This window comes from Mobula hypostoma, unplaced genomic scaffold, assembly GCF_963921235.1.
Source record: "Mobula hypostoma unplaced genomic scaffold, sMobHyp1.1 scaffold_95, whole genome shotgun sequence".
NCBI classification, from domain to species: domain Eukaryota; kingdom Metazoa; phylum Chordata; class Chondrichthyes; order Myliobatiformes; family Myliobatidae; genus Mobula; species Mobula hypostoma.
Genome location: NW_026948255.1, coordinates 281,428 through 291,950, shown reverse-complemented (window position 1 = coordinate 291,950; position 10,523 = coordinate 281,428). Strand labels below are relative to the sequence as shown.

Here is a 10,523-nt window from a genome sequence, read left to right as displayed (position 1 = left end):
CACCCTTCCTTCAGTTAGTCCTGACGAAGGGTCTCGGCCTGAAATGTCGACTGTACCTCTTCCTACAGATGCTGCTTGGCCTGCTGCGTTCACCAGCAACTTTTATGTGTGTTGCTTGAATTTCCAGCATCTGCAGAATTCCTGTTGTTAGTGATTCATACTGTTATTTTATTAAAGAACCCATAATCTATACAAGGTCTCAGGCACCCATCTTTTGTGATTACAAAAAAAAAACAATCCTGCAGGAGAAAAGCAGGATCTGATATCCATGAAGCGAAAACCTCTTGAATATACCTGTCCTTGACCAGCATTTCAGCTGCTGAGAGGGAAAGACAGATCCCTAGAATAACTTTTTTGCACAATCATAGCGTGTGATTTGCAGTCTGTTTTCCAAAAGCCTCAAAGCGGTTGTAATATTCCTGGAAAGGTTCTTGACATCATTATAGGTCAAAGACTTCGAATTGTGAGAGGCAGACTTGGAAACACGGATTACAGTCCGGGGAAATCCGTAAGCTTCTGAGAGGCAGATCCGATGGCAGCTGCAAGCCCAGCCCAGTTCAACCATAACAGGGACATGCTGTGGAAACCACGGAGACCCTCAGATGAGAGGGACCCCAGGGAATAGATAAGGTGAAATTAATCATGAAGCACGGGAACTCTGAAACATGAAACATGACACACGTTTCCTGGCTTGTGGTCTCCCATCAAGAGCAGGGGCTGTCAAGGGAATGTCCAACTTAGAGATTGGGTCCCTGCTTGTCGAGCCAGCCACAGACCAAAATAAAAGCGCCAGTTCCTTGTCTGCCCAAGCCATATGTCCCAGAGGTTGTAGGTTTGGAAGGTGTCTTCAGGAATATCATGGAACTCCCTTCTGCCAACCAGTACATTTTTGGATTGTGGGTGGAAACTGGAATACCCGGAAGATACCCCTGCAGTCAGAGGGAAAAAAATATGAACTCGTTACAGTCAGCATCCTATATGCAACCCTGTACTGTAAAGTGTTGTACAAACCACTAGGCTACTGTGTCCTCTCATATACAGGAGTACGGGTGAATGACAATTACACTTGAATGAATGAATTGACTTTTTTCTTACATCCTTCACATACATGAGGAGCAATAATCTTTATGTTATGTCTATGGCAAATCTGCAAAGTGCAATTTATAGTAATAATAAAAAAAAATATTATGTCCAACCGAACAGTCAAGATAACATAGAAATACAATTGTCTCAGCGTGAGTTAATCAGTCTGATGGCCCAGTGGAAGAAGCTGTCCCGGACCCTTTGGTCCTGGCTTTTATGCTGTGGTACCATTTCCTGGATGGCAGCAGCTGGAACAGTTTGTGGTTGGGGTGAATCGAGTCCCCAATGATCCTTCGGGCCTTTGTTATGCACCTGTCGCTGTAAATGTCCTGAATAGTGGGAAGTTCACATCTACAGATGCGCTGGGCTGTCCGCATCACTCTCTGCAGAGTCCTGCGGTTGAGGGAAGTACAGTTCCCATACCAGGCAGTGATGCAGCCAGTCAGGATGTTCTCAATTGTGCCCCGGTAGAAAGTTTTTAGAACTTGTGGTCATGTCAAAATCCTTCAACAGTTTGAGGAGAAAGAGGTGCTTTTGTGCGTTTTTAACCACATAGTCGGTATGTACAGACCATGTAAGATCCTCATTGAAGTTTATACTGAGGACCTTGAAGCTGTTCACCCGCTCAACTCCGATCCATTGATGACAATATGGGATAGCCTATCTGCATTATTCCTGTAGTCCACAACAAGCTTCTTTGTTTTTGAGACACTGTGGGAGAGGTTGTTTTCTTGACTGCAGTGTGTCAGGGTGATAACATTTTCTGTGTAGGATGTCTGGTCATTATTTGAGATTAGGCCAATCAGTGCAGTGTCATTATCAAATTTAATTAGTAGAATGGAGCTGTGGGTGGCAACACAGTCATGGGTATACAGAGAGTGAAGCTGAACATGAACTTAAAGACCATAGATAGTACCTGCCACAAGCCGGACGGGGTGTGTTTCCACGTTGTCTATTTGTGCACCTGAATCTCTCTTTCTACTCACACTCCTATCCCAGTGGGATTTTGTACGGCTCAGTAACATCGGCAAACATTCTTCTAAATGACGCAAAGAATACGGAGCTAATTGTTTTAGTTGTTTTTGTTTGTAAAGGATGAAACTCTGTTGGACCACATTCAACATTAATGTACTGTTCACTTTCTTGCACAGGGGATCATGACCCATTAAGATTCAGTCTCACCAACAACCTGTCCAATTGTATTTCTAAACCTGATCTCCTTACAGTACCTCGAGTGGATTAAACAACACAGCAGACAGGTATCTTAGCAACAGTAAGGAGTTGCAGCCTCAGCAGACAAACAGGTTTGGTAAAACAATGCCGAGGACTGTTGGCAGTAGGGCAGAACTCTCCATGAGGGCGAGGCACAGATACCCAATTTTAAACGGAGGCCGTCTGATTCCCTTGAGAAAGTCACAGCATAGGGCGAGGCTCTCCCAGTCCATAAGCAATAACTCCACCACTTTGACATACTGGTAACGTTCAATTTTAAAATGGGTTTAATGAGGAGGAAGATCCCAATAAAGGCAAGCGGGGGACTTGGATAATGAAGACGTGGGCCAAAACAAAGTGGCAGGGTGAAACGTTAAGGTATTCCCAGTACAAGATCGACCAACACTGGAGGGATATATTTCCCACCGTCCGCATAAGTACATCCTTACAATGAAGCAGGTAGGCTGCTTAAGGTGTAGTGTGTGCTGGCCATCATTAGTCGGGACATTCATCGCAGCTACAAGATCACGTTGCAGCTCTCTAACAGTCCAGTTTGACCATGCTGACAATTTTAGAGAAGGTACATCGGAAATTTACCCAGGCCATTGTTTTGTTTTAGATGTATGCTGGTGTACTGTGGAATCACAGCAAACTGGAACTTGAACTTGAAGTGCTCGCGAAAAAGCTGCTGGAATGTAAACATCCCTCACCACAGACGAGCCATTTCTACATTAATCCTCCTTCTCCCTAGGCAGATTCCAACACTTCTGAATGTGAAGACATTGGAGGATTCTGTACCATGGGACCATGTTCGTGTAGTGATACTGTGGACAAAAGCTTCTGTGATAATGAGCTTGATTGTTGGTACCTGTGAAACTGGCCAGTCTCAGGGTGGGGGACTGATCACCAGCAGACATCCTACCATCGTGATATAGGAGCCACACAACATGTTTAAATGACATAAACACAAAGTGAAAAGCAAATAAAAATAGCCGAATGGCTGCTACATGTTGGTTAGTGATTCATATCCGCTTTATCATGGGAAAATCACCATGAGAGAGCAGAAATATGGCACCTGCTGTTACTGAGCTGCTGCTGACTATGAACATAGAATCATAGAAAAAGAAGAGGCACTTCAGCCCATCTATCTGGTGCCAAACTATCATGCTGTCCAGACCCATCGACCTGATGCTTAACTCTCCAAGCCCCTCCACTCCATGTTCCTGTCCAGAGTTCTCTTAAATGTTGAGATCGAACACACATCCGCCACTTGCACAATGAGCCTCATTTATTAGGAACCAGGACACACCATCTTTAATTACCCTCAAAATTAAATTAAAACTGCACACGTTAGAATATGATGTACCCAACAATGCAGTTATAATCATATTACGTGTTACGTCATCAGCAACAATGAATACATAATTGAGTCAGGTTTTAAAAACAAACATAAACATTTATTAAACTCTGCTCGACAATAATGAAAAGTATTCAAACGACTAACTTAACCGGAAGTTAACTGCTATACGGCAACTCTGGAACAGTTCTTAAAGTGGTAAATTCGAAAGTCCAAGTGATTTATACAGTCAGTACGGAGAGACTCCTCTGGAAATGGATTTTTTCAAAGACGTGACATTACTGCTGATCCCGTCCAAAGGATTCACGACAAAGGAAATAAAACAGCTTCAGTGTGGCAGTCACTGAGAGTGGAGGAAGGGGAAAATAGAAATAAATCTAAGATAGTGAGCAGTAAAGATGTCAGGAAAGACAGGCAGGTGATGTGGCAAATTTGTAGCCATTGAATTGAGTTGCAGTGCAATAAAGTTGCAGTGAAATCAAAGCGAAAAGTACCAAATACTGGTCTTAAGGTGTTATACTTAAATGCATGCAGCATGAGGAATAAGGTGGATGATTTTGTCGTACAGCTACATATTGGCAGGTATGATATTGTGGCCATCACTGAGAGCTGGTTAAAGGATGCATGTCTCTGGGAGCTGAACGTCCAAGGATACACGGTGTATCGGAAGGATAGGCAGGTAGGCAGAGGGGGTGGCATGGTTTTATTGGTAAGAAATGATATTAAATCATTAGAAGGAGGTGACATAGGATTGGAAGGTGCAGAAACTTTATGGGTTGAGCTAAGAAATCGCAGCAGTAAAAGGACCCTGATGGCAGTTATATACAGGCCTCCTAACAGCTGCAGTGCTGTGGACTACAAATTACAACTGGAAATAGAAAAGGCTTGTCAGAAGGGCAGTGTTATGATAATTGTGGGGGATTTCAAAATGTGAGTGGATTGGGAAAATCAGGTCGGCACTGGATCTCAAGAGAGAGAATTTGTAGAATGTCTGCGAGATGGCTTTTTAGAACAGCTCGTTGTTGAGCCCACTAGGGCTGTACTGGATTGGGTATTGTGTAATGAACTGGAGGTGATTAGAGAGATTGAGGTGAAGGAACCCTTAGGAGGCATTGATCATAACATGATTGAGTTCACTGTGAAATTTGAGAAAGAGAAGCCGAAATCTGATGTGTCGGTATTTCAGTGGAGTAAGGGAAATTACAGTGTCATGGGAGAGGAACTGGCCAACGTTGACTGGAAAGGGACACTTGCTGGAAGGACGGCAGAGCAGCAGTGGCTGGACTTTATATGAGAAGTGAGGAAGGTGCAAGACAGATATATTCCAAAAAAGAAGAAATTTTCGAATGGAAAAAGGATGCAACTGTGGCTGACAAGAGAAGTCAAAGCTAAAGTTAAAGCAAAGGAGTGGGCATACAAGGAAGAAAAAAATAGTAGGAAGACAGAGGATTAGGAAGTTTTTAAAAGCTTACAAAAGGAAACTAAGAAGGTCATTAAGAGGGAAAAGATGAACTAAGATGGACTATGAAACAAAGCTAGCAAATATTATCAAAAACGATACCAAAAGCTTTTTCCAGTATATATGGAGTAAAAGACAGATGAGAGTAGATATAGGATCGATATAAAGTGATGCTGGAGAAATTGTAAGGGCAGATAAGGAGATGGCAGAGGAACTGAATGAGTATTTTGCATCAGTCTGCACTGAGGAAGACACCAGCAATATACTGAACACTCAAGGATGGCAGGGAAGAGAAGTGTGCGCAGTCACAATTACGATAGGGAAAGTACTCAGGAAGCTGAATAGTCTAATGGTAGATAGATCTCCTGGACCAGATGGAATGCACCCTCGTGTTCTGAAGGAAGTAGCTGTGGAGATTGCGGAGGGATTAGCGATGATCTTTCAAAAGTCAATAGATTCTGGCACGGTTCCGGAGGACTGGGCGATTGCAAATGTCACTCCGCTATTTAAGAAGGGGAAAGAAAGCAAAAATGAAATTATAGACCTCTTAGCTTGACATCGGTGTTTGGGAAGTTGTTGGAGTTGATTGTCAAGGATGAGGTTACGGAGTACCTGGAGGCATATGACAAGATAGGCAGAACTCAGCATGGTTTCCTGAAAGTAGTGGTCATCAACCGTTTTAAGCCCAAGATCCCCTACCTCGACCTCAGTGAAAGGCAAGATCTACCTACTAGATTGTTTAGAGAAAAAGCAGCTCAGATTGTACTTACAATTTGAGGCCTTTTATTTGGGCTAGTTGAATTTGAATTACACAAAATACTTTTGTCAAACTTTCAAATTAATTCAAACGAGAAAACACTGTAACTAGCATATCAAACAGGCCATAGCTGTCTCTTTTAAGAATATTACAATACTTCACACCTTTATTTCTAAGTTTCATTATTTAATTTTATTTCAAAATGAAAAATAAATGAATAAAAATTGACTGTTGCACTCAGTGTGATGACTGGGGCTGAATACTTTCTGCTGGTTCCCTGAAATTTGGCTCATAATTACAGACAGCCAGTCTGAGACAGTCTGTGAGCTGTAGGGTTGCCAACTGTCCAGCATTCCCCCAGCTAAGGTAGAGCGTCCTATGAAACCTTTCATGCCAAAATGCTTTATGCCGAAGAAGCAATTACCATTAATTTATATGGAAAAAAATTTTGTGCGTTCCCAGACCCAAAAAAATAACCTACTAAATCATACCAAATAACACATAAAACCTAAAATAACACCAACATATAGTAAAAGCAGGAATGATATGATAAATACACAGCCTATATAAAGTAGAAATAATGAAGATTAAGCCAAAACCGGGTAAAGATAAATCAACGTGCGCATGCGCACACAGGTGCACGCGCAAGGCTTCATGGTCATGGTAGTCTTTCTCAGGGTAAGCACAAATGTCCCGGGATTTGACTGCTACTTTTCTCCCTTATTTGGGAGTGAGGAAGTTGGCAACCCTAGTAAGGTGTCTGTCAGTAAGTCAGCTCCTGTACTTAGATTTAATAATTTTCATCTGTGAAAATGCACTTTCACATAGATAAGTTGACCTGAAGTAGGCACTGACTTTTAGTGCTTTAAAACACACCGCGCATTGCTCGGCCCCATCAGTAGTAATTGCCACCAGTTTATGAATGGGGATGTCATTTTCACGGACATATTTTTTAAACTCATTGTAAATATCCTCACCTCTGGTTCTTTCCTTTAATTGCAAAAGAGTGAGGAAGTCCTCCTTTGTTGTAAAATCCTGGAAAGCCATTTTGACAAATACAGCAAGCTGAGCTGTTTGCATTACATCCAGGGATTCATCAAACTGTAGTGAAAAATATTCACCTCCTCTGACAGTGACTCTACCCTCCTTGTCACTGTTGCAGGGCCAAGCAGTATATTACCTATTACGGTTGTGATGCCGCTTTTGTTTTTAAAGTTATTAAAAACAGCCTCTGTGGTAATGTCCATTGCTTCCTTGAATAAATCACCATCTATAAAAGGCTTCTTGTGTTTAGTCAAAAGGTGACTTACACGAAATGATGCTTCAATAGCAGCCTTATATTGAGCAGCATGTTTTGTGAAAAATGATTGCTGGGCCTTCAACCCTGATTTCAGCTCCTCAACTTTCCAGGCACGAATTGCACTCTTTGGGGGGTAGGTGTCTTTAAATTCCTTGTGGTTGGTGTTGCAGTGAAGCTCCAGATTCCCTCTTTCAGTCAGCACTTGTGTTTGGTGGCACAACATACATACACACTTGCCTTTCACCAAGGTAAGTAGAAAATCCTCTTTCCATTCTGGATGGAATTTGTATGTTTTCGCCTTCTTTCGTGAAGTCTCCGCCATACTGTCAGGATATTACGAGTGAGTGCCGATCGCATTGTCTCTGATCTGAGCCGACATTCACCTAATAAAACACCTTATATTCCATCCGGGTAGCCTCCAACCTGACGGCATGAACATTGTCTTCTCTAACTTCTGCTAATGCCCCACCTCCCCTTCGTACCCCATCTGTTATTTATTCATATACACACATTCTTTCTCTCTCTCTCCTTTTTCTCCCCCTGTCCCTCTGACTATACCCCTTGCCCATCCTCTGGGTTCCCCCCGCCCCTTTTCCTTCTCCCTGGGCCTCCTGTCCCCTGATCCTCTCATATCCCTTTTGCCAATCACCAGTCCAGCTCTTGGCTCCATCACTCCCCTTCCTGTCTTCTCCTATCATTTTGGATCCCCCCTCCCCCTCCCACATTTAAATCTCTTACTAGCTCTTCCTTCAGTTAGTCCTGGCGAAGGTTCTTGGCCCGAAACGTTGACTGTACCTCTTCCTAGATATGCTGCCTGGCCTGCTGTGTTCACCACCGACTTTGATGTGTGTTGCTTGAATTTCCAGCATCTGCAGAATTCCTTGTGTTTACGTTTTTAAATTCACCTAATTAATTAGCTTGTTTATTTCAGCTTTTTTTCTTAAAGTTGTGCTGTGCGCATCCCGATTACCGCTGCACCCCTGCATGCTTCGCGGACCGGAGGTTGGGGACACTGCCGTATATTGATGTTTGCGACAGACTGTTCTGTTACCTAATCTAATTGGTCACTTTGATGCAGCACGGTCTACGCTGAAAACGCGGTGCATGGCGGGGGAATCACACACAAGCACACTGGGCAGAAAGAACAGAACTAAACCCCCGCAACCCAGAAACAATCTCTCTTTACAAGCAGCTTTTTAGTAAAACATAGTGCTATATTACCATTATCCTAATTAGTATTACTTACTTTTATAATGCTCACATTACAATAGTATTTGTGTATTTATTTTTGATTTTTCTGTGGTATCTGCTGGGAAAGTCCCTAAGATCAACCAGTCGATCGCGATCGACGGGTTGGCGACACTTACCTTAAAGGAGAATCCTGCCTGACAAACCTATTGCAATTTTTTGAGGACATTACAAGTAGGTTAGACAAGGGGGATGCAGTGGATGTTGTATATTTGGATATTCAGAAGGCCTTTGACAAGGTGCCACACATGAGGCTACTTAACAAGATAAGAGCCCATGGAATTACGGGAAAGTTACACACGTGGATAGAGCGTTGGCTGTGGCAGGAAACAGACAGTGGGAATAAAGGGATCCTATTCTGCTTGGCTGCCGGTTACTAGTGGTGTTGCACAGGGGTCAGTTTTGGGTCCACTTCTTCTTACATTGTACATCAACGATTTGGATTATAGAATGGATGGCTTTGTGGCTAAGTTTACTGACGAAACAAAGATGGGGGAGGGGCCAATAGTGCTGAGGAAACAGAGAGTCTGCAGAGAGACTTGGATAGATTGGGAGAATTGGCAAAGAAGTGGCAAATAAAATACAATGTTGGAAACTGTATTTATGCACTTTGACAGAAGAAATAAACAGGCAGACTATTATTTAAATGGGGAGAGAATTCAAAGTTCTGAGATGCAATGGGACTTGGGAGTCCTCGTGCAGGATACCTTTAAGGTTAACCTCCAGGTTGAGTCGGTGGTGAAGAAGGCAAATGCAATGTTGGCATTCATTTCTAGAGGAATAGAGTATAGGAGCAGGGATGTGATATTGAGTGCTGATCTTGCATTCGTTGAATATCTTGCATGCTCGTCTGTGACACGGTGTTCATCTTGGTTTCAGTTATCAGGTTTTCTTCCAATTCTTTGATTTTCTGAATTCCTTCTCTTTCTGCCCATTTTGCAGTTTTGTCTGAAAATGCACTTCCACAGATTTCCATTGTAGATATTTCACAGTGACCTTTACAGTTTAACACAGACTTCTGCGGTGTGACGTCCCTGAGATATTGCGTCAGTTCGCCATTCTTAATTGGAATGTACGAAATCCTCTTTGTCTACATAAATTTCCAAAGTCACGAACAAGTGCTACACATGCCCTTACACTTCCTCCCTCAGCACCATTCAGGGCCCCAGACAGTCCTTCCAGGTGAGGCGACACTTCACCTATGAGTCGGCTGGGGTGATATACTGCGTCCGGTGCTCCCGATGTGGCCTTCTATATATTGGCGAGACCCGACGCAGGCTGGGAGACTGTTTTGCTGAACACCAACGCTCTGTCCGTGAGAGAAAGCAGGATCTCCCAATAGCCACACATTTTAATTCCGCATCCCATTCCCATTCTGACATGTCTATCCACGGCCTCCTCTACTGTAAAGATGAAGCCACACTCAGGTTGGATGAACAACACCTTATATTCCGCCTGTGTATGCTCTAACCTGATGACATGAACATTGACTTCTCAAACTTCCGCTAATGCCCCACCTCCCCCCATACCCCATCTGTTATTTATTTATATACCCACATTCTTTCTTTCTCTCTCTCTCCTTTTTCTCCCTCCGTCCCTCTCACTATACTCCTTGCCCATCCTCTGGGTTTCCCCCTCCCACTTTCTTTGTACCTAGGCCTCCTGTTCCATGATCGTCTCCTATCCCTTTTGCCAATCAACTGTCCAGCTCTTGGCTCCATCCCTCCCCCTCCTACCTTCTCCTATCATTTTGGATCTCCCCCTTTCCTCCTACTTCAAATCTCTTACTAGCTCTTTCTTCAGTTAGTCCTGACGAAGGGTCTCGGCCTGAAACGTCGACTGTACCTCTTCCTAGAGATGCTGCCTGGCCTGCTGCGTTCACCAGCAACTTTTACGTGTGTTTCATGAACCACTCTGAAAGGATATTGAGATCTGTGGCCTTCCTTCTGCTAGCTTACAGGATTCAACTAAAGCTTTCAGCTTTGCCCGTTGTGCCAGGGTACCAGGGACTATGTTTCCGGATGCCATCAGTTCTTTTTCTGTGACAGCAGCCTAACAAGCCATTCAAATTCATCTCTCAATGGCAGAGGAGCTATTAGTGTACAGA

The 10,523-nt window shown here is 43.3% G+C and overlaps 1 protein-coding gene across 3 annotated transcripts in view; it reads right to left on the bottom strand.

Moving 5' to 3' along the window:
- LOC134342216 (cystatin-B-like) overlaps nucleotides 1-10,523 on the bottom strand; it is a 48,502-nt gene that overhangs the window by 26,689 nt on the left and 11,290 nt on the right. For 2 of the 3 annotated variants that reach the window (XR_010016970.1, XR_010016968.1), the window contains one exon: nucleotides 4-929. The exons of the other annotated variant lie outside the window; for it this stretch is intronic. The gene's annotated coding sequence lies outside the window, so the exon portion shown is untranslated. The remainder of the gene's footprint in view (nucleotides 1-3; nucleotides 930-10,523) is intronic. 3 annotated transcript variants of the gene reach the window in all.